Consider the following 23,175-nt stretch of genomic DNA (forward strand, 5'->3'; position numbering starts at 1 on the left):
AGAGTAGCAAGTCAACAGGAGTCAGTGGCAGCATTTGGGAGTCGGAACTTGATACTCTGGTGTGGGTACCCAATCTCTGGATTAAAGCTGGAGCCTGGGATAGGGGATTCCAAGGCATTAAGTAAAAAAAGCAAAAAAAAAAAAAAAAAAAAAAAAAAAGCCAACAGAGCTCACTGTTAATCAGATCATTAATGTTAACGTTTCTCAATATGATTGCACTCAAAACACATTCATGCAAAAATTATCCCTTCCTCACTGATTGCCTTGACATCTTGGCAGTTGCGTTTCTGCATGTTAATAACAGCTATGTCTCCTTTCTGAGTCTCCTCTTCAGCAAGACAGCAAAATTTAGCGAGGGAAAAGAGTTATATGCAAATCCTTGTCCTCCCATTCCTCTGTTAATTTCACTGAGCATTGTGCCCACGTGTTCTGCTGGGATGGTCAGCTGCAGCCCAGGTCTACGCTGGTGGTTCAGTAAGCCTGAGTCCTGCTGCACGGCACTATGGGAAGTCTTGTAGCAGCTTTGAGGATAAATGTGCAGCCAGTCAGTATGTTTCCTTTGCCTTCAGTGGGTTTATATCAGGCTTCTCCTGCTCTAAAAATAACCCCATCTACCTGCTATATGTTTTTCCCCAAAGTCTGAATGTGCCAGAGATGGCAGAGGTTTGGGATTTTACTGTGCCGCACTTGAGTGGAACCTGGACAAACTTGGATGGGGATTTTGGATGTTGATGGGCACTATATTGTTCATTCCTACTGGAAATGCTTGATGTGAGACTCATAGGTTTTCACGTGGCTCATTCCCTTTGGAGTGGGGAAGACCTACTGTATGCTGTGCGTGCTCTTTCTACCAGAATGAAAATAGAGTGGGAATACCTTTTTCATTTACCTAATTGCAAATAAACTCTCTGTAGTTGAATGGTAAGGGTTCAAGCCTACATTTGAAACAGGCTGCCCAGGGAGGTGGTGGAGTCACCATCCCAGGAGGTGTTCAAGAACCGTAGAGATGTGGCACTGAGGTACATGGTTAGTGGGCATGGGGTTGGGGTTGGACTTTAATTGAATCTTTAACTGTCTTTTCCAACCTTAAAGATTCTGTGATTCTGTGACAAGGGTACTGTATCCAGTGAACTGGAAAACATAGCTAGCTCAGCATGGAAGAGCAGAGAGTTTACAATACATAGATGCGAATCTCACGTTTATTTTTGACGTTTTACATCATAAACCTCTGAGAACCTGACCACTTGGACTTCTATTTGGCCACCTACAAAGCAAATCCTAGACACTCAGTGCTGTTAGAAAGCTCACCCATAAATAAATAAATAAGAGTAATTTATTTACCTTAAATACTTAGGGGTATGTAAATTCACCAGAGCTACTTAAGCTGTACTGACAGTTTTTGTTGGGACAGGGGCAAAGAGATCAAGCAAAATAGACTGTCAGTACTCTATGCATGGTTAAATAATTAACTGTATTGATTCCTTGAGCATTTATTTTCAGCAGAAGTGTGGAGTGTTACCGCTGCTGACTCTGTTTTATCAAGGTGTGGGATTAAGGAGGAGGCAAAGCATCCCACTGCTTTGCTGTTCCCAGCTGAACACCTCCTCATGGATGGCTGGTGAAACTGGGATGTAGGGTGGATGTGAAACACTGAGGTTTTCTCCTGATTGATGAGAAGCCATCTTCACTGAACACTGTGTGGAACAGCAAACATCTGACAGGAGATCACAAGGAAGAATAAACAGATATCATGGAAAGTAAGTAGCCCAGAAAAATATGGTTTATGGGCAAAATATTCTTTGTCTTTAGTGGCTGCATCCAGTGTCTTTCACAGCTACTCTTTGTTTTAATGTGTTGTGTTGAAAATATACCATAGGATCACTGGGATGGAAAAGTCACTGCCTAATTTTCTCTCCCTACTTTTGTCCCTCTCCCTATCCCTGTTTAGTAGTGAGCAGTATGTTCCTTTATGTTTCACATTACTGTCCTCATGGGGCAGGCAGGTTGTGGCTATCAGAAAGCTTTGATTTTCCATCTCTATGCCCCTAAATGCAGCTCTCGCAGGCGAGACATGAGCAGGAAAATTAATCAGAACTATGAATGCCTAAATGCTGAAAAAAAGGGCCTGCTCTCTTCTCATTACCCACAGTAGAAGAGACTTTTAACTGGCACCTCCAATGCTGCACACTTCCAAAACTCTCAGAGGCTGTTTACATGAATTCATTTCAATTACACTGCATTGTATATGGAGTTTTTTTCTCTCTAACCAGTCTAACCAGTGACTGATCTTGAACAGATTTGCTGGAAACAAAATATCTCCCTCTTTTGCAGAGATAGGGTTGCTATCACCTATCTGGTGTGGAATGACATGCGATATCAGGAGGTGAGACTGCACTGAAGGGGATATTTGCTGTCTGTGACATACTGGACATGTGGCTGATATTGTGCTTCAAATGTCTGTACAGTTGACAGGTAAACAGAGGTTAAATCAGATGTTTTGTATGAAAGATTATCATGATAGAAAGATGATCTATGATAAATGGAAAATGCTCGCCGATATTGGAGGCTCGCAGTGAACTCCACAAAGGAGTGATCTCCAGAGAAAGAGATCCTGCCTTAGCTGTAGTCAGCCCTTAAATGAGATCTGGGAGGGGTGGAGCTAATTACTATTACCTGTGCTCCCGCAGCTAACTCATTGCTTGCCTCAGGTGGTCAATCAGAGGTTCAGACTGTGATCAAGAGTTTGCCATACAACCTCCTATTTTAATAGTAACCATAGAATTTTATCTTATATTATTTTTTTAGGAAAGACGTAGCTCTAGAACAGAGATTGTCCCTGATCTGGCAGAGAAATTGTCATAGTTCATCTGCAGCATCTTAGCACGTGAAGTAACATGAAGTACCTGTCCTATTCTGGGCAGGCGGAGGATTTAGCTGTTATTTCTGAGGATGGTTTAGAATGAGAAGGTAAGAATTCTCTGTATTTATAGCGGTAAACAGATGGTTTGTCTTCAGAGCTTGAGAAACCCCCTTCCTTGGTACCTAAATGCAAAACTCTGCCAGTGTAGGAGATGCTGCCTCTTCAAGAGATTGAAGGCCTCTGCTGTCAGTATGAAAGATTAAGTTTTTTTAGATCTGTTCATCCTTATGCTTTCCTCAGTGACATCCCTGCTGTCTCTTTACAAAGCACCTCTTGATGAACATGTTTGATTTTTTTTTCTCCTCCTGTTGATCGCTCTGTTTTCTGCCAAAAAATTATTTTCAGGAAATACTCTTATAAAATTTTTTGTGATCTTTATCCTGATGAAAACTAATGAGATACAAGAACACTCTTTCATTGGCATTTGAAACCTGTGGCCTCCTGCCGGATTCATTTACAGTTCCCCCCAGTAATCAAAACCATAAGCCAAATTCCCTGGGAATTACGACCACTCTCCACTATGCTGTTGTCCTAAACAAGATTAACTTCCACGGACCATCTGTGTGGATTTGCCAAAGTCACAGGGGCTCAAGATAAGCCACTTCTATTCTTATGACACTGATCATTCAAGGAAAGCAAAGTAGCTGGAATACCGGTAAGGCTGCATTGGTTTCCAGCTGGGCTGGCAAGCTCCTGTCAGGCTCTGCATCACACAGTGCTGGAGTGGTAGTCACACAGAGGAGGAAAAGGGAGAGCAGAAACAGGATTTATTCTGTCTGTAATGACTTCTGTAGAGATCCTTGATCTCTAGCTTGATACCTAGCTGGTATGTGCATCTAGCAGTGGCCTGCCATTTTAATGGCTTTTGCTTGTATGCGTAGAAGCGTATGTGTGTAACAACAACCTGTACCCAGTCCAGGAAATACTCTACCACAGATTCTGTGTGCTAAAACTACAGATAGCATATCGGATTTAGTGAAGAGTTGACATTTTTAGAGATGTTAATGCTTCTTTCTTGTGTCAGGTAATAAGGGAAGTTGGAGTAGGAAAATCAGCTAATGATATAATTGTGATTGAACTTTGTGTGTGATGTAATTGCAGAAGTGCCCATCTGTATCAGAGAACATGCTATTTTTCTATTCAACATTATGCTAAGAGATGAAAGTCACACAATGAGAACTCATATAGTAACTTCTACATTCGGTAGAGATAAGAAGGCAGAGGTCCCTAGTTTAGTGTTGAAAACAATTTGAAGATATCTGAAAAAATAGGAAAGAAAAAGAGCTTTAATATCACATGTTCTTAGAATCAGCAAGCTACTAAAAGCTTTTGCTCTTAAAACCAGGTTTATACCTATGTACACATTTACACATTTTTTACCCTGTATTTCATAAAGGATAAAGAGCAAAAGTGTTGGTGTTGCTCAGATCATTTGTCAAAGGATACAGATATCAGGAATAAGTTATTTAAAAGCCCTTTTAAAAGCAATCAGCTTTGGCTCTGATAAAAGCCAATGCTACCAAAGGAATGTTTCTCTATATTGCTCTAACTGAAATAATGACAAAAGAAGGTGCTCAGGAAAATATGTAGCATTATTTGCAGGTGTTTTAACTCAAGCAGAAATGTGGGTGCTGCGCAGCCAAAATGGCTTGTGGCAGCAGAGATGATGGAGCTGATTCTGATCCTGGCAAAGTATATTAACTATACTTGGCCTTCTCTAGGAGGACTTTGGCCTCTTAAAGCTCCCACAGTGAGACAAATGGTCTGTACAACAGTCTCTGAAGCAGAGGCAGCCCTAACCTAGCATGCCTCAGCTGTCAAATTGGTTCATCGGGGCACTTTGTAATTAAAGGCACAGCAAATGGGTTCACGGTTACATTTTGCATGGCTGTTGTCCTTTTGCAGAGCTTCACAAGAAAAAAAACCAACCTCCTTTTTACTGAAAATAAATAAATAAATAAATATCCCCAGCAATTATCCGTAGAGTTGCCAAATTGAAGAAGATAAGAAGCTGAAACCTTATAGAAAACACATCTTCAGCGTGCATGCTTCTGGTTTGTGCTTAAGGACAAAGGGGGACTGAAGCCTGCCATACAAAAATTATCCTTTTGATAAGCGGGTGTAAGGGTGGCTAAATGTAAAGGTGTTAACCAAGATGGTGGTAAAAAATTAAAAGCAAAAGAAAACTCACCAATGTCGATGCCTTGACCAGAAAGCTGAGGTAGTCTCCACTGGGGAGTGATCTCCAAGAGATGCTGCCTCAGTGGTGGTCAGCCCTTAAATGAGGTCTCAGAGGAGGTAGAGTCGAAGTCCACCCCTTCTGGGAGCACAGCTAGATTACTCTCACCTGTGCTCCTGCAGCTGACTCAACTCTTGCCTCAGCTGATTAATCAGTGGTTCAAGCTGTTATTTCCCATACAGCAGGTAACATAGAGTGCCTACATAAAAGTGAAAAGATGTTGAAAATTATTGCCTTTACATGTGTGTTTATATACATCAGGAGAGATAAATGAATTTCATGGGAGGTTTGTATTTTGTAGCCTGTAAGACAAAATCACGCCAGTTAATGTTACTGCTCTTAGACATATGATAGTAAATCTAAGATTCTCACTAATGGGTTAAAGTGAAAAGTACAAGTGGGATTAAGATAATTTAAAAAATCATTAACAAATCTTATGAATTTTCAACCATGGGAGAGAGTTTCTAGTTTCTTCATGTCTGTGCCTAGGGAAAATTCTCCAGCTTTTCATGGAAATTCAGGGCAGTATTATAAAACTCATTATTTTTGCCCTCAGCTTTTAAGAGAAAGATGTGAGTGTAGAAGTAGTTTTGTTATTGGTTTCCTAATTGGTGACAGTCTGTGGCTGAGGTTAGTCCGTCTGAAGGTATCATCCCAGCTCAACATGTGTACGAATGATTGAAAATCAGTTGTTAGCTGCTTGATTGATTTCATAGAATCCATAGAATTGTAGACTTGTTTGAGTTGGAAGGGGCCTTTAAAGGTCACCTAATCCAACTCTCCTGTCATGAACGGGGACTTGCACAGCACTAGAAAGTAATCATGACTTTCCGTGCGAAGTAGAAATCTTTGGTTATTTAACATTTTAGGAGGATTCTTACATTGGAGAGCTGCAATCTGCTGTGAAACGCTTGGTCTTCTAAATTCACCCCTCATCATTAAATGGCAGGCAAGGATGCCTCATGAACCAGCTTGCCCAGTGCTGGACTTAGGAACTTGTATCTGTATTAAGCATCAATTCCTGTAAGTGTTCAAGCAGGTGATGAATTTGAAAGTGCTTAACAAAACTGAAAAGCAAGAGCGCTAGAGGCAACTGAACCTCAAGCAGACAAGGTTGGTGCAGTAAACTGTTCAAACTCCTGGTTTCCTCTGTAGGGGGTCATCCTCAGATGGTTGCATCTCAGACTGAATCCAATGCAAAGAGCAGTAAACAGTAAATAAGGTACTTTTAAATAAGGTTTTAGATAGCATTAGGAGCCTTGGTAAGAAAAAAGTTTGTCTGTGTGGAGAGAATCAAATCCTGTCCTCAACAGTGCATCTCTGGTCCCTCTCACATCCAGGCTTTGTTCATTTCCTCATACGTACTCTTGGGAGTCTTGTGAATTAGAAGTATTTTCTTTACTCTCCTGCTTGTCTAAAATATTCTCTCAAGCAGTTAATAATGAGTATTTGTTTTTGTTTTGACTATCACAGTTTATAACATTTGAATTCTTCAGAGGATTGGTAAAGCTTTTCCCTTAGCGTGGTGAATAACAGAAACCTAATAGCGTAAATTAAATGAGATGTGGAAAGTTTATCTTTTGTTTTGTGAAACTTCATTTGCGGTGGCTGACTTGGTTCATTTTGGATTTAGATAGAATTTCTTATTCAATCTTTGAAACAATGCATTTCTTTTTCATTTATCAGAAGTGTCTGTTGCAACGCACAACATGAGTTTTGGTGGAAGATGCTGCTGTCAAAGGGAAAAGTTCAGGGTAAGTTTCTGGTTTGATTTTGGCTTGGAGTACACGTGTGTATAGGGCCATCTGTGGAATTACTCTGTATTTCTACTGTAACTCACAAAGTAAGCCTGCACTGTATCTACTTGCAGATGTCATTTAATTTTGAGGGTACTTTATCTTGCTGGAATGATTGCTGCATATGTAAGTACTGCAGGTCACCATCTGACCCATCAAGTCTGACTCTTTCCGTTTGCGTCATATTGGATTTTACAGTTGTATTCCTATCCCAGATCCTTTACTTAAGTTCTCTTTCCATTTCCTTACAGTTTGATTGAGTCAGACATTACTAAAATGTACAGAGACTGAGAATTGTGGAGTGTGAAGCATTCTTAAAGATTCACGTGAAAGGTCTCTGTTAAATATTTATATGTATATAATATATATATGTGTGGGTGTGTAAAAAACAGCTAGGATGACAACAAAAAGATAGAATGTACATCTTCAAGTTATTTGACTTAATTAGCATTGTTATGTCTTTAGCATGCACAACTGTACTTGAGCATGAAGTAAAGAAAGCATTCTACAATCTTCTCGATGTCCTTTTGTTTGCTTGTTGGTTTTATTTGACCTTTGAATCTGGGAACTGTCATCTGTTCTGACTTGTTGACTTGCTGACAACCTACCCCTAGGAAAGGACAAGAACAGGAGGAGGACTGAGCGTCATGGATGGCCCTTTTTCAGGCATTTAATTATGATTTTTCAGCAGAAATATCTAAATCAACTGCTTGTTATTTCAAGGAAGCAGCAAGAGAATGGGAACAGAACCTCTAATTCTGATCATTCTGATGGAACTCTGGTTATCAGGCTATATAACCTATTGTTTTTTTTTAATTTATCCTTACAGAATTCACAGAGTAATGTTGTTTAAACTCTTATGTGCATTCGACTGTTTATTTCTGAAGTATCCCTAAGTTTTATTGTCTCACAGCAGAGGAAAAAAAGGAGAAGATTCTCACTCAAGAAGGTAAAAATTTATAAAATCTCTCCTTCTCAGTGCTTGCTGTAAATTTCACAGTTATGCATATTTTGTCACATCCTCCCTAATTTAGCGGTTGGTGGCTGCCAGCTGTTGGGGACTTAGTGAATAATACATAGAAATAAGAGTTCCAGAGGAATATAAATTCCCTGTTCCCTAGGAAGATCCAAGTACTGCTCACAGTCTTTTAACTCATGCTCAATATTTTTCACCAATTTTCTTTTCCCTTCCTGGATGGTTAATGGAAATAAAGGAAAATCAAAGTATAGCGTTCAGCCATGAGCCCTGAAATACGATTTTGACTGCTCACTGGAGGTAAGTGCAAATGTGCTTGCTGAAGGAACCTGGCCCAAGAGGTATGATACGTAAGCATAGCCATGAGGATGAATTTGTGCATTTAAATGTAGAATGTACATAACTGTAAGCAAAGCTTGGTCACTCAGGAGTTCCTGGTAAACAAACACCCATATGTTGTCCAGAATTGATTTGCATATTCAGGAACAGATCGATGAGTGACATTTTACATTTTCCTCACCTCTAGGACTGAAAAAAAAATCTGGCTGTGACGTAAATGTAGAATGAAGCATATTTAGAGAGTGCAGCATCATCTATGCTTCGGAATTTGTCTGTCAGGCCCAGGAGACCACCACAGCTCTCCTATGGGGACTGGTGTCAGGTAAAGTGGTGGCACAAAGGGCTGCAGGTGTTCCAGAAGCACAGGCTATTTCCAACAGGATAAATCTTCTGTGATGTGAAGTCACCATGCCGTGCACTGACTCAAGAAGAATAAGACAGAGGGAGAATCTGCTGTAGCATTCCAAATGCAAACCACCAGTAAATGCTGACTGGTTTAGACTGCAGTATGTGATGTCACACGCATAACAGAGGTGAGCTGTGGCCTTTTTCAATTATGTGTGGGTTTGAGCAGGTGTTTGAGATGTCATTCACCCCTCTGTGGCTGTGGTCCAACTTGCAGCTCTGAGCTGCTCATGCTTTGTGTGATGTGCAAGTCCCGCAGCGTTGCCTTCCTGAGATGGGTGGGATCCTACAGGGAAACGTTAGTGTAAATAGGATCAGCTGTAAATGATTTTTCACCCTCTTCAAATATTCACCTAAAGAATGACATTGTTTTAATTCCACTTATGGCTAGAATATATTTTATTTCAGATTTATAGCATTTCCTGAAATGTCTTACTTTGCAACAATTTGAAAGGTTATAATTTTTCCTCATGCTTTTTGGCTGGCTGACTGCCTTTTCCATATGGCTCCAGCATCTTGTGTTCAGTCCGTGCTGCAAATCTGTTATACTGTATTTGCATGCTTCTCAGTCTGTTCATCCTCCTGCATAAAATACAACAGGTGCATGTATACACTTTTATTAACATTTTGATGAGATACTATACATTGTTCTTTGGCATCGACACTTTTTCTGTCTCAGTTTCCTTATTACAGCAGTTACACAGCTGTTATAGTTAGGTCTGGCATTTTTTTGTGACATTAGTTAATCACAAAGTGAATCTCAAGCAGCCTTAGGTAGGTGAAAAGCTTGATTTTTAACTTCTTTTGTGTGCTAAAATGTATGTATGTATGTTTGAATTTCTTCTGTTATTCCTTCACACGCCCTCTTGGTACTTTTTGTCTCCATTATTCACTGTGATTACTTGATATACGATGGGAATATGCATTTGAGTATGCAGAGAAAACTAAAACTTACTGAGGATAGTTATTATCTTATTTATAGCCAGCAAGAGTGACATCTTATCCCTTGCAATCATTGGAATCCACTGAAATCCTGCCATGTTTTATTCAGGGGTCAGGCAAGTCAGTAGCTTTGGCTAATAGCATCAGAGCCATTCATCAGTGTACAAGCAGTCATCTTCAGCTCTGCAGAGAAAAGATTTTGCTCCTCATTCACAAGCTGCATGAAGAGAAAATCATTATGGTTTCCTATTATCAGCCAGATGCAGATTGTATTGTTGGTGTCTGACAGTGGCTGTTTAGGAGCAGGCTGTCCAGCCCTTCTTCATGTGTCATTTATCCAGTGTTTTGTCAGACTGCATTGTGCCATGGCCACGTAATACTGATCCATTTTGGATTTCCAACTGCAAGTCACAGATAGAACAAAGAAAAGAAAATATTTTGCAGCAGAGTAGCTACAGGCCCTAATGAAATGTGGCATATTAATTTCCGAGCTGTGAAATAACATAATCCCAGCAAATTTACATTTCTAATTCAAGGATCCTAAGGAAGAAAAGAGGCAATTCTCAGTAATGTCTGTTCTCTTCACACATCGCTTCTGACTGAGTTTTTCCCCCATCTTTCTCTTGTCTGTAAAAGCAAACTCATTCTTTAGAAACGAGCACTTGTGAATTAGTTTATGTATTTTTACAAAAAATGTCCCGGAACTATTTTAAGTACTGGGCAAAAGAACCAATAGACGTAGATAAGTAGATAGGTTCTATCTGACAAAAATCCTGGGAAAAAAGTGAGTAATTTGTGGTTTTTTTTTTTATTCTTTAATTGATGGGTGATGGTGAGAAATAAGTTTAGTTTAATTTTCTTGAGAAACTCAAATACCTCAGATTAAAAATCCATTTTAAACAGGGTGCGTCTGAAGCCTTATTTGCAATACTGCCATTGAGCTCTCTGCTGCCTCATCAGACACAAGATTTATCCCAATGTGTATGATATGCAGCCATGAGAAAAGAAGTGGTTATGTCCCATTTCAGACTGTGGGGACACTGAAAACAACAGACACTACTATGAATAAACATAACTTTTACCTCTTGGTCTCCCAAAGACTTGCAACATGCCAGGAGCCTGCAGCATTATGTTGGGCAAGGTCTCTGTTCTCCATGCTATGTAGATCAAAGCAGGGATGTACCAGAAAGAGCAGGCTGCTTTCATCTTTACTGTATGAGCTGTGCAATTGGTCCCAGGCCTTTTTACATCCACTCTATACAACTTCTTCTGACATGAGGCCAAACAAAGAAGGTTTCTGAAGCACTGGGAAAAAAATCTCTATCTCATTTACAAAATAAAACACAACAATTACAAATGACAAGGAAATAGAATTAGCTATTTTTGCTCATGACTTCCCCATTGACTGAGCTGGTTATCACTGCACCGTGTGGCAGGTTTTCCTCAGACAACATTATTTCCATACTTCTGAAGTTTGCCATTCATTATTGGTTTGCAGTGGATTATTACAATACAAATACAAGAATTCAACGAAAGCAGCAACTTCATCCAAAATATCACATTTAAATAATGTTTCTCACTGACAAATCAAATTATTCAGATTACATATTTATAATCATTTTGACTTGATGCTTTCCCAGTACCAGTGTGAATCAAGACATAATTACATAAAAGGCTTCTGGACAGCTGTAACTATATTCAGTTGCTAAGTGTATAAAAGAAAAACATCTTTGGAGTTTCAGTTGATTATGAGACTGCAAGCATATTCTGAAAGCTTCTCAGGATGATGCTTCTTTTTCTAGGTGTTACATGAGAATCATAACCTAAGCATTAAAAACAGTCTATTGTGCGCAGCAAGGAAAGCAGAGTTATTCTGTAGGCATATTGAGGTTCTTTTGTCAGAAAAGAGCACAGGAGAAAGAGTTCCTGTGATAGATATATCATGAAGAATTATATACAAAATGCCCACTCAGCTTGCCAAAAAAAGATTATTAAAGTAGCAACTTACATTGCTTAATACATTGGCATTAAATGGCACTGAATTTATTCTTTCTCCACAGAAACATGAGGGTTCCAGTGTTCAATTAAGATATACAGATAAGTAAGTCTTTATCACTTTGCAAAAATTAACCATTTTGTCCCCATTTTACCCGATTTCAACTTCAATCTTCTTATTTGTTTCAATTTTAATCAGAAGAAAATGGAGACATTAAAAAATCAACTCATTAAATAAGCGCCCATCTTAAGCAGAGCAATAGACAAATGGCATTCTTTCCACAATACATTTCAAGTTGTATTGACAGTACTGCGGTATAGAGGAAAACTTGGGAAATAATAGTGTCCATCTAGTGATTCTCAGTCTGAACGAGGAAAGTTGGAAAGAGAATCAGTGTGAGAGGAAAAAGTAATAAATACTAGATCACATACATCCAGAAATGTGTCAGGTTCATATTTCCACTTTTGCCAAGGCCTGATTTATAATGCAAGATCTGCCACTCAATCACATGATAAAGGTAAATGCATCTATATATAAAAATGCATACCTATATCTATCGATTTATCCATCAGTGGATTTGAGATCATTGATTGCTTCATGGTTGTTATCAAAAGAAATCCAGCTAAAGGTGGACCACAGTACATTAATCATTCAAGCTCAGGTACAGATCAATATGTTGTGCAACACTTTCATCTTTTCCTTAGAAATAATGTTCAGATATCTCCCAGCCTGCCTGATGTCTGCAAAATCTCCTAAGATACTAGTAAAGATTTGTCTTGGTCCATTTTGATTTCAGTGCACAATGGACAGTATAACAATATTATCCATTGACAACACTGTATGAAGTGTTTGCTTATTATTTATGTATGGACAGCTGTGAAAGCAGTGATAAAGCTCCAGCAGCCCAAGACTGTTGTGTAGGACCACACGGTGCTCCCAAGGATGCAGGCTACATCTGATTTTATCGTGTTTGTAACTCCCGTGAGGAGTCTGGAAATTGTGAAATGATTAATAAACATGGGTTGAAGCTTGAAACTTTAAAATTCAAGTTACCTTCTTTTTCCCCACAGATACTGTGGGGAAAATCCAAGAGCACTTAAAGAGCTCCATGTATAACATTGTGTTTACTGGTACTGATAATGCCATGTGGGACCAGAGCTATTTGGCATGCCTGAAAATCAAATCCAAGGTACTGATTACCCTCAGACTCTTTAGCAGACCTGCACCTTCATGGCCTCTTCACATTAGTTGATTTGTTTTGGTGTTGTTTTTTAACATATAACAGACATGAGAGTTGAAGAAACAGCAGACAGGAAACAGGAAAATAAAACTGAAATATGCAGCTATTCTCTCATGTTAAAAAATAAATATTTGTAATGAAAAGTTATGCCATACATTTTCCCAGATTCAAGGCATTATATCAGATCAAAATGAGAATGAACCCACTTCTATTCTTTGTTACCCTCCTGGACGGAATGATTCCTTACCTTGTCAGTTTTAGTGTGCAACCTCTCACCAGGCAAGTCCCTGCCAGCACCCCATACCCATTACTTCAGATATAAGCCTCATTTCCAGACTTCTTTTTACACTTTCTACCTACCTTGGGGAGGATGCTTTCCCCAGCATTGCCTTTCAATGAGAAGCTCACTCAATTACCGTGGTGCATCTTCTTGAAATCTCCAGCATCACAGCTCAGCCCAGCAGTAGCAAACATCTGTCAGGTTCCTCTTTGAAACTCTACTGTGCTGAGAAGCCAAAGAAGCCTTTAGCTGGGAAAGTTGATCGATAGTACAGCTTTTCCCTTTTTTCGCTCTGCAACTTTTTAATCTGCTCTGTATAGTAACAGGCAGCCCCTGGTCCTGGCAATGCCTAAGGAGCGCAAATAATTCAGTAATATAAATACCAACGATACACGTAATAAACTTAACCCAGCCAAAAATAAATGCAAGAAGTGGGCAGATGGAAAGAAGGGAAGAGCTCATGAGATTTTCACATATCCGGAAGTCATTTCAAAATGTCTTGCTTTAAATTATTTGTTCTGCATGATATACTATGCGCTCGAGTAGCAACTAATCCAGTATGGATGGGTTTCATGACAAATTCACACTGAACTATTAAAAATTTTTCTATTAAAAATCATTACTGTAAATACCTCACAGTGGGCAAACTCTTTGATTTCTTAATCTTGTTACAAGTGCACTCTTAGAAAAGTCCTCTCTTGGTATTAAGTATTGATTTCAATGCTCCATTTGAAGAAGATGGATCCAAAATATGTCAAAGTGCCATATTTTCTAGAAATAATGGAGAATGTTCTTTGACTAAAATTATTCTTTCATTGCTCTGTCATTACTCTCTTTTATATGTGCCCCATGGCACCTACTGTCAAACAAATAAGGCCATTCACTCCTTCCTTAATTGTAAATTTGTAAAAGATAATTTATTTTTATTACTGTTTAAGCAAGGAGAATTTATAGCGTGTATCCCCCTCACCATCCCCAAAGCACACTTAGCCCCGAAGGTAAAATAACTTAAAATGAGTATGAAAATTGAATTAAATCAATATGTTTTTATTCTGCTCTGGATCTTTTTCCACTGTTGTACAATTAAAATTCTATGAGGAATATAATATTGAAGAAATAAATCTTTCAGTGTTTACTCAGACTAGATTCAAAGAAATAAATCATGAAGAAAAAGGTGAAGCATCTTCCAATGAGTGCGTAAGGGAAGTGGTGAATGGAACAGAACTTCTTATTCTGTCTCTAGTTACCTGGGATAAGAGGCCAGTCCCTCCAGTTGTGGTTGTCCTTGGTCTATTAGTTTGACTTTGATCCACGATTCTGAAAGAATAATTAAAAACATGAAGGTAAATGGCAAATAGAAGGGCAACAGAACTGAATGGAAAGAGATAAAATCAAATGAACTTAAATCTGTTTTCGACACATTAATTGAAGCAAATGCAGTAATTCATCTGCATCTGAATTTCATGGAGCATTCGATGTGAACCTACATGATGGTTTAAAATAACATGCTAATAATATGGGAATTAGCTAAAAATAAAAGTAATATGAAGAATAGCAAAATGTGAGGCATCAAAGGGGAAGTATCAGATGAGAGGAGTGGTTGAAACTGAGCTTGTCAAGGACTGTTTTTGTAATGACCTAGTTATAATGTGTATTATATTTTTAATAATCTATATTTACTCCACCAGCACAAAATAAGAGTACATCTGAGATCTGCTGAGGCACTGTCAGTGCTGACAGCAATCAATGTGCTAATCGGACTGTGTAAAATTACACAGCCTTGAGGAATGGGATTATAGATTTGGGGAGTAAAGTAGAAGTTAAGCAGATGCTGATCAACAGTACATACTTCTGCTGCAAAATGAGACTTTATCAGTTAAAAATGACAAAGTGATAAAGATCTGTGAACACTAGCTCAAGGAAGGTCTGCCTTATTAGCAGATTATAGGATGACACTAAGCCTTAACTTCATCAGCCATGAAGATGTCACCTTCCAGGAGATAAAGTGACAGAGAACATGGGTGATACATCCCATCATCTGCAACTCAGGCTGTGTAAAGGTGAGCTTACAAGGGATATAACAAAGATATTAGAATGATCTGAGGAATGAAGAACTCATCTGAAAAGACAGGAGGGCCTCCGTCCATTCCTCCACAGGTTTAGCTTAGGAAAGCTAAAAGCAAAGAAGATATGTTTACTGCCTGTAGAAACAGCTGACATAAACATTAAAAAAAAATAAAATAAATGCAAACACTACTTAAAATTAAAAAAATAATAATAACACTAGTAAAAATTAACATAAATGTAATCTTTCATACTGTTTTTAACCTGGAAATTAGTAAAAGTAAAAACACCTATCAAAGATGAAAGACTCTTTCATGGGCTTGCTGTTGGGGGAAAAATAAAAAGCACCACTGTAAAGTAGAAAAGAGACTGTTAGAGATGTTTATAAAAAGGATTATATCACGTGGTTGTCTGGATTTAGGGATTTAAGAAGCCTGTGTTTGCCCTGAACATCACAAGAAAGACCTATGAAATGGATGTGCTATATAATCCACCTGCTGATCAGATCACTGAATTTGTCCTAGGACTGAAAAGCCACATGTTTCTTTTTTATTTTAAAGGATCTCTACACATATGGAACATCCCAGAAAAGCACAGAACAGATAGCTGCTATCTGCAGAATGCTGAGAGTTATTGATTGTTTCATTATTGGTGAGTAAATGAGGTGATAGAATAATTTTTGTCTACAAACTACAAAATATTAATTTATTTTCTAGGAAAAAACAGTATTTGGGTTTAGAAAATGCATTTGTTTTTTTATTGCAACAAAAGCAAAATACAGAAAACATGGAGGATGGTTTTTCAGTTGTTTTGTTTTAGGAGTTTGATTGCTTATTTATGGCGAGGTTTAGAAGGCAGTGGCTGTTCAAACAATTGGCACATCTCCAATAAAATATTTCAAGAATAAGTGTACAACACTAAAACTTTCATCTCGGTAATCAAATATAATCATGACTTACATTACACAGTTTGCAATTATTGGCCTAAATATTCATTAAAGATCCACCTAAACATAAATATGCTGCACACAAGTTGGCACCAGCAGCAGCTGGGATGCTTTGTTTCAGTCCTTAGAGGTCATAGGCTTAATCACTGCATTCCTGTTTCCACTGTTGCAGATTAACTTGATTTACAGGAATTCTGTTTATATACACAATATGACATTGTCCAGCAATTTACAGCTGAGAGGTGGTTGTATGGGCCATGATTAAAAGGGTAGCACTATAGGAATGTCTTGCCCATATCTCCATGGACTTCATTCAAATAAGCTGAATGAATAATTCTTATCAATAAAAGTATTTAACAACTGTGAATAAAAGAGACTTTACAAACTGCAGAAAAATGTCAGCCATGGAGCACTATGGATTCAGTTTTAGGGCTGATTCAGTGATTACCATGGCCAAGCAGTGGCGCCAGGTAAGACCAAACAGAACACACTATTCTTGTGCAGGTGATTACCTTCCATTATTATATGATGAAAAGCAGAATTGCTCTCAGTTCTTACCTACTGGTTTACTGTGAATTCAAAGAAATTGCTTCACCTTTTCATTATTTTTCTTCTGTCTGTATGAAATGAAATTAAAGTTATAATTTACAATTGTCTAGCTGAGCCAATGAAGAGCAGTGAAATCACCGGTGCAATTATTTTCAACAGAGCTGTGTCAGATGTCCCACATTTTATTTATTTTCCTAAGCATCAACAAAATCCCCCTTTCTGACATAGCTGCTCTTTAATCAGAATAATCCCAATTATGTTGTCCATGGAATGGAGCAACAGAGATCTAAACTCTTTTTTTTTTTTTTTTTTTTCCCCCAATAAAGCAACTCATCTTCACATCATTATAAGCTGACATTCCAAAATAGACTGCATAGAATTTTGAGGGTTGAAAGATATCATTCCAGTGTGAAGCATTTTCATATTGTAATTTATCCCATTAAAAATCCTGTTATTAAAAATAATCGGAAAAAGGAATAAATAAATAAATCAAGCACATGCTTTCCACTTACCTTGCCAGTAGACAGTATATAAATAATCAAGTTTTAAACTTATAGTTTCTTAGCAATTCTGAACAGACCTAAAATGCCAAAACAGGTAATTCTTAGGAATAACCAGAACAGCAACTTCAAAACAGTGACGTTATTGCCGACAGTCACAGAGCATGGAGTTGAGATGAACTCTGAAGTCTGTTCGCTGTAACAGTGCACTTGACATCTTTTTCCCCTGTAAATCTGGCAATAGGATATATTACATTACTTACTAAAGTTTATAGAAACAGGCAGAATGAAGGAGAATTTATCACAAAACCTTATATAACAAGCCTTAAAGAATTCACGATTTCACTAGTAAATTGCTGTTTCAGTGGAAGTATCTCAGACCTCTGAGAAATTTAAATAGCACAGATTTCTGAGGGGCTCATAATGCCTTCAGACACTTAGACTGATAAGTGTATAAGCCAATAGTTTAAAATCAGATAATCAGCTGTTGACTTCAAATAAGACACCAAGTGCAGGCTGGCTTTTACTGTGGCATATAGCAGCAGTATTTCCAAGAACAAGCAGTTCTTGTAGGATCAGTATTTTCAGCCTTCATTTCACTTGCTTCTCGTTGCTCAACAGTATTCATTCCATCCTCCATTACCTGCTAATATTCAGCACCTCTCTGGACAAGTCCAGGATGCAAAATGAGCGGGGACTTCATTATGGCATTAGCTGGAAAATTTACTTATCAAAAATCAAATCAACAAAAAAGACAAAGAAAGGTCATCTACTCTGTTTGGGAAGGACTGCTATAAATGTTAAATGACGAGAACTTTTGTCTACAAGCATAACTTATTTATTTTTACATTAAAATCAACTGCATATAATTGACTATCAACGCACCTATTTGGATCAGTAGCCCCTTCCACACTAAATTACAGAGGACAACTGCCAGCCTGGCAATCTGCAATCTTTAACGTTTCACTGTTTTTTAATTTCTCTATTTTAACAGGTGACAGCAATCTCAAATCAATACAAAGAGATGCTTTTCTCCTAATCATCAATCCTCTTCATGTATCAGTAGCCAGGTGTCACAACAGCCAGTGAGGCAGGTCGGACATGGGAAGCTGCTGGAAAAAGAAGAGAGAATTATGAACAACTTAGTAAAGATCACAGAGCAGATTGGAATATCCTTCCTTGCACTTGCTTTCTTTGTTGTGAACAAGCACAGTGTAACAAACACTGTTCTGGATTAACAATTTAAATAATAATAATAATAATAAATGAAGAGCTCAGTTAAAAATTGAGTTCCTTATTTTATTTTTATTTTTAAAATGGCGATTCTTTTTATTCAGTAAACGCAAGTAAAATCTGAAAAGCATGAGTTGGAGTTGGACACCCACAGATTTGTTGATATCTGGCTACTTGTATGCATTCATACCTTAGAAATTAGCAAAGTATTTTATTAATGCTTACCTTTAGAAGACAGGAACTTTAAAAGACTTAAACAACTGTGATTCCTATTTCCACACCTTTCCCAGCTGGAATTTTTATGAAGGTTACAACCAAAATAACCCTCTTTCTTGAAGCATCTGACAAAAACAGAAGCAGATTGATTGATGTAATGGACACATTAATGACAGATCATTAATTGCTCTCACTTCATATTAATTACTATATAATATACAGTCAGATATGCTTTGATATTAAAACATTGTGGAGAAAATTCAAAACTTATTAACTCTTTCTCATCTTTCATCTTGAAATCAATATATTTCAAATTCCAACTAACAGCTTTTACAATCATCGTTTAAAGAAAATACATTTAGGTTGCTCTTCTTTTGTCTAAGATCTTACTTTCTTGAAGGACACGCACTTTTTTCTTCTACTTTCTTATTTTTCTTTCCTTCTTTCAACTCTCCATTAAAAGCTGACTTTTTTCCCGTTTCTCCAAATATGAAAATTTTAACTATATGAAAGTTTTAACTATGTTTTACTATCTTATTTTTAGTGTATTTCACTGATTCATAATGCTGTAATCTTCTTCTTTTTCTCCTTCCAGTATCTGGCAGTACTCCTCTTCCTTCATCTATCAAAGCAGCCTGAATTATTGAGGCTCTCTTTCAAATTTTGCCTTTTTTTCTGTCAGACCTAGTTTTTGTTGCCAATGTTTGTTGTTTTTTTCCCCCCCCCCCACTGTTTCCAGCTGGACAGGGTTACAGATCAACAGTTATTAACTTGGTACAAGTCTGAAAGTGAATTAGCAACCATTGCTTTTTTGCACTAAAGAACCTGTTGTTCTGATTGGTCTCATTAAGTCTTAAATCTTTTTGCACATCAGATTTTTGGAAGGGAAGTGATTAAAAAAAAACTTCCCTCATACTCAGCTGGGATCTTTCTTCAGATGTTTGGCATCCGTATTACTGATGTAGGAAACTAAAAGGTAACTTATTCTTCCAGCAGACATTAAAATTAACTCTCTTTTATTGCTCTAGTTGGAGAATGTCTCTCCAAAAAGTCTTAAGACTTTCAACAAGTAATCTCAAGCAGCTCAAATAAACAAAACATACTCTTTCCACACCAGTCACTTCTGTTGGTATTATCACAATTGCACTGAGAAGTCTGTTCCAGCCCAAGGTTATTGCCAAGCATGTTATAGAGCAAGCACAGAAGGAAGTCTGAAGAGAGGGATTATAGTTCTATTGTTAGCAAATTGCATTTCCTGGTACCATTAAAAATAATTTATCTATCATTTTTTGTTCTCAGCAATTGCCAGATGAGATGAGCATCTCATCTTTATGAGGTGCTCACTAGGAGTACTGCCTTACAATCATGCCCAAGGCCATTTCAATACCACATAAAGAGCAATGTTACACAAGGTGTTCAACCCAGAATTGCAGGTAATGAGCACTTAATAAATCCACTTCTTTTTTATAGTGAAAAGGCTTAATGAAAGAAATTAAGTTTCTTAAAACCAGACAATGGTCCAGCGGTTTGGTTGAGCAGGACAAATGATGGTCAAACACCATTTTAGCACTCCAATTGAGGCTGCTGTAAAATACAGCTCCTGAGATGCACAAGATCTGGTTCAGTGTCACTGCTGTTATGCCCAAAAGGAAACTCCGTGGAGAAGAAAACAGTACCAAAGAGCCTTTCAGAATTCAAGAATTGGGCCTCTAAAATAGTTTTGTATAGAATTATAAATCCAAACACTTTTTTTAATATCACAGTGTTTTTTGAGCTTTACTGGAACAGCCAGATCTAATCTATGCACTCACACATACGTGACATATAGGTTAAATTAACTGAAATTATTCAGTTGATCAAGCAAAAATTTTGTCCAAAAAATGAAATAAAAACCCCAGAGGGTAAAAACACAGCAAGAGCATTGGAAAGGGTACCTGGAAATTTTAGCCACAGAAATAAATGTACATCTTTGTTTTGACAGTTCCATTGATGGCAAAATCTGATTGCTAAAAATTATTGTAAAGCAGACTAACTGGAATGAAAAGTGAGATTTCTGACTGATTTACTAGCTGCTTAAAAGAGTAGAAAATGCTGACTGCTATGATAAAGCTCTGCTAACCATTTTTGTACAGTTCTCCCAGATGGCAGTACACATATTCTAGTTTAATAGCTGGAAAATGTATGTAGTAACTATCAGTTACTATCAGTTATTCTCTAAAACAGATTTTTAGGGCTTTACCTATCATTTTAAAAAGATACGTCTGAGGATTCTTCACTATGATTTCCAAATGAAGCACTTCATCAAAGCCATAACATTGTTCTAGCTTACTCACATCTGTTCAGGGCCAGTCCTATCCTCCATCTCCTATGCTTCTCTATTCACTGCAGGACAAATTCATGTATCTTTCTAGCACAGACAAACAGTTTCTCTGCAATACAGGAATGAAAATGGGATGTTAAAAACATCATCTTCAGATAATTAGATAATAAAACAGCTAATTCATAACAAAATACAGTAGTAAGATTGATACTAGTTTGTGTTTACCCCTAGAACCAGAAGCAATTTCTACTGGTTCCTCCATAATTTAAAGCACACTGTTTTAAAGCTGTATCAGTCCTGACATGGATTTTGGATGGATTCCATAACAAGCAAAAATGCATCTTTGAACTTGCAGGTGTTAAGATCACATCTTAAGAGCTGCTCAGATGGCATCGGAGAACAAGGCTGGCCTCTTCAATATGCCGCTGCATCAGCCCATTATAGATGCCAACACAAAATCGGTTTGAGTTTTTTTGTTAGTAAACATCAAATAAGACATTTGTGGAGACAGTATGCAATAACTCTGTCACTGTAGTTAATGCAGTTCCCATCCAGCTCACGGTGTTTTTACGACCGTATTCTGCTCCAGTAATGAAAAAGAGTGGGTCCATAAAAGAGACAAAGCCAGGTCTGAAAGGCTGAAAAGCAGAACCGTAAAGAAAGTAAAGAGCTGTCAAAAACAAGTCCCTTCAGCAAACTGCACCAATGCAATATGATGCCTGCACCATCTACAATGTATACGTACTATGCACAATGTATATACATCATGTACAGAATATAGACCATATTCAGTATCAACATGGCAAGATTCCTTGCTTTGAACTTGACCCTCTCTACAGTGAGCTCAGCTAAGCTCCACAGTGAGCTCAGTGAAGTTTTACTCTTGACTTCAGTGAGGAAGGAGTTGGTTATTTCTCTGGATTGGTAACAGCAGCCAAAAGAGGTGATTCCAGTCAAAACAGGGGATTATCTCACCATACCAAACAGTGGTGCAGTCTCAGCTTGAATACTGGATGCAGTTTTGGAATCCACAAAATAAAAAGGTTGAGAATATGCCTGAAAGCATCCAAAGGAGGGAAGCAAAGCTAGTAGAAGGGTTGGAAGGCTGTTTCCCATAAAATAAAATTTGATTGAAAAAACAAAAAACAAAAAACAGGATTTGGAAGCATTTCAGCAATGTTTATATTTTCATATGTTAGAGCAGCACTGGAAAATAGAACCTTGAATATGTTTCAAAGTCTATTCTGATAACGTAAAACAGAAGTGATTTTAGTCTACATTTGGAGATATTTTGGCACTCAGATTCTGTAGAGCTGATTTTCCTTAACTGTTCTCTAATTAATTTAACAAAAATTTCTTGCTCATTCTCTTATTCTATACAACTTTTTATTATTATTAGTAGTAAAGCAGTGCTTTTTATCTCTACACATGCCTGTGTAGTAGAAATGTGTTATTTAGAATTATAGTTCTTTGCCTTATAGCCTTTTTATTTTATGTTACATGGTAACTGCTTCAGAGAAATGGTAACTAGATGATAATGTATCACACATCATTATAATGTCCTCTGATAATTACAATACTCATGCTTTTTTAATTAAAAGCAAATAATCCAGTCTAATAGTCAGATAAGTCTATAGATTCATTTCAGGAATCTAAGGCGAGCTTTAAGCCAAAACGATATTTTGTAAGTATCAGGTGCTAAAAACCACTTCTATAAAACAAGAAATAAATGACTTGCTAGTATATAATTTATGAAGAAAATAAGCTAAAACAAATGAGTTCTCTTATCCCATTTTGCTTTGTCAGCAACATTATGGGATGAGAGCACAGCTACCATTTATGAAAAGCACAGCCTCTGAAAATACATTTGATGTCTTTTGATTTTAAACTCTCACCCCAGATCATGCGTAATTCTTTGAGCAATCACTGTTTTTACATCAATAAAAAAACAGATATAAGATTTTATGTATGCCATTTTGACTTATGGATGGCGCAATAAGATCAGTTGAGCCTTACCACATACTTTATTGTCTGCTTTGAAATGAATATCTGCATAATTGGGAAAGCAAAAATCTTTGGTAAAAGAATTTATGAATTGAATAAAACTCTCTTCTGCAACATGGATTTCTATGAGGTGAGTTTTTTTTTTTCTTCTTTTCAGTTGAAAAGTATCAAGAGTTATGATGCGTATCCATATGTATTTCTTCCAAGAAG

At 37.5% G+C, this 23,175-nt stretch overlaps 1 protein-coding gene and 1 long non-coding RNA gene across 6 annotated transcripts in view; one reads left to right on the top strand and one right to left on the bottom strand.

Moving 5' to 3' along the window:
• On the top strand, window positions 1-23,085 carry LOC107316753 (uncharacterized). 2 transcript variants are annotated; one of them, XR_014947927.1, is made up of 8 exons: window positions 1-1,757; window positions 2,332-2,472; window positions 2,806-2,967; window positions 6,846-6,913; window positions 7,785-7,904; window positions 8,458-8,803; window positions 15,758-15,848; window positions 21,317-23,085. It is a non-coding gene; the product is annotated as an uncharacterized LOC107316753 (long non-coding RNA). The 2 variants fall into 2 exon arrangements; XR_014947928.1 differs by lacking the exons at window positions 1-1,757; window positions 2,332-2,472; window positions 2,806-2,967; ... (1 more) ...; window positions 7,785-7,904; window positions 21,317-23,085 and adding an exon at window positions 18,187-18,477 and having other exon boundaries at window positions 8,011-8,803.
• Window positions 1-23,175, bottom strand: part of GALNT3 (polypeptide N-acetylgalactosaminyltransferase 3) — a 245,118-nt gene that overhangs the window by 6,720 nt on the left and 215,223 nt on the right. For 2 of the 4 annotated variants that reach the window (XM_085552408.1, XM_085552402.1), the window contains 10 exons: window positions 20,975-21,070; window positions 18,651-18,766; window positions 18,078-18,304; window positions 17,205-17,426; window positions 16,702-16,760; window positions 14,381-14,450; window positions 13,214-13,358; window positions 10,700-10,922; window positions 9,112-9,257; window positions 5,112-5,358 (listed from right to left, as the gene is read on the bottom strand). The gene's annotated coding sequence lies outside the window, so the exon portion shown is untranslated. Of the gene's footprint in view, window positions 1-4,103; window positions 4,180-5,111; window positions 5,359-9,111; window positions 9,258-10,699; window positions 10,923-13,213; window positions 13,359-14,380; window positions 14,451-16,701; window positions 16,761-17,204; window positions 17,427-18,077; window positions 18,305-18,650; window positions 18,767-20,974; window positions 21,071-23,175 lie in introns of those variants that run through there. The other 2 variants (XM_085552404.1, XM_085552403.1) reach the window with 2 other exon arrangements.

Source organism: Coturnix japonica, chromosome 7 (assembly GCF_054131305.1).
Source record: "Coturnix japonica strain WE chromosome 7, WE-NBRP24, whole genome shotgun sequence".
Lineage (NCBI taxonomy): Eukaryota > Metazoa > Chordata > Aves > Galliformes > Phasianidae > Coturnix > Coturnix japonica.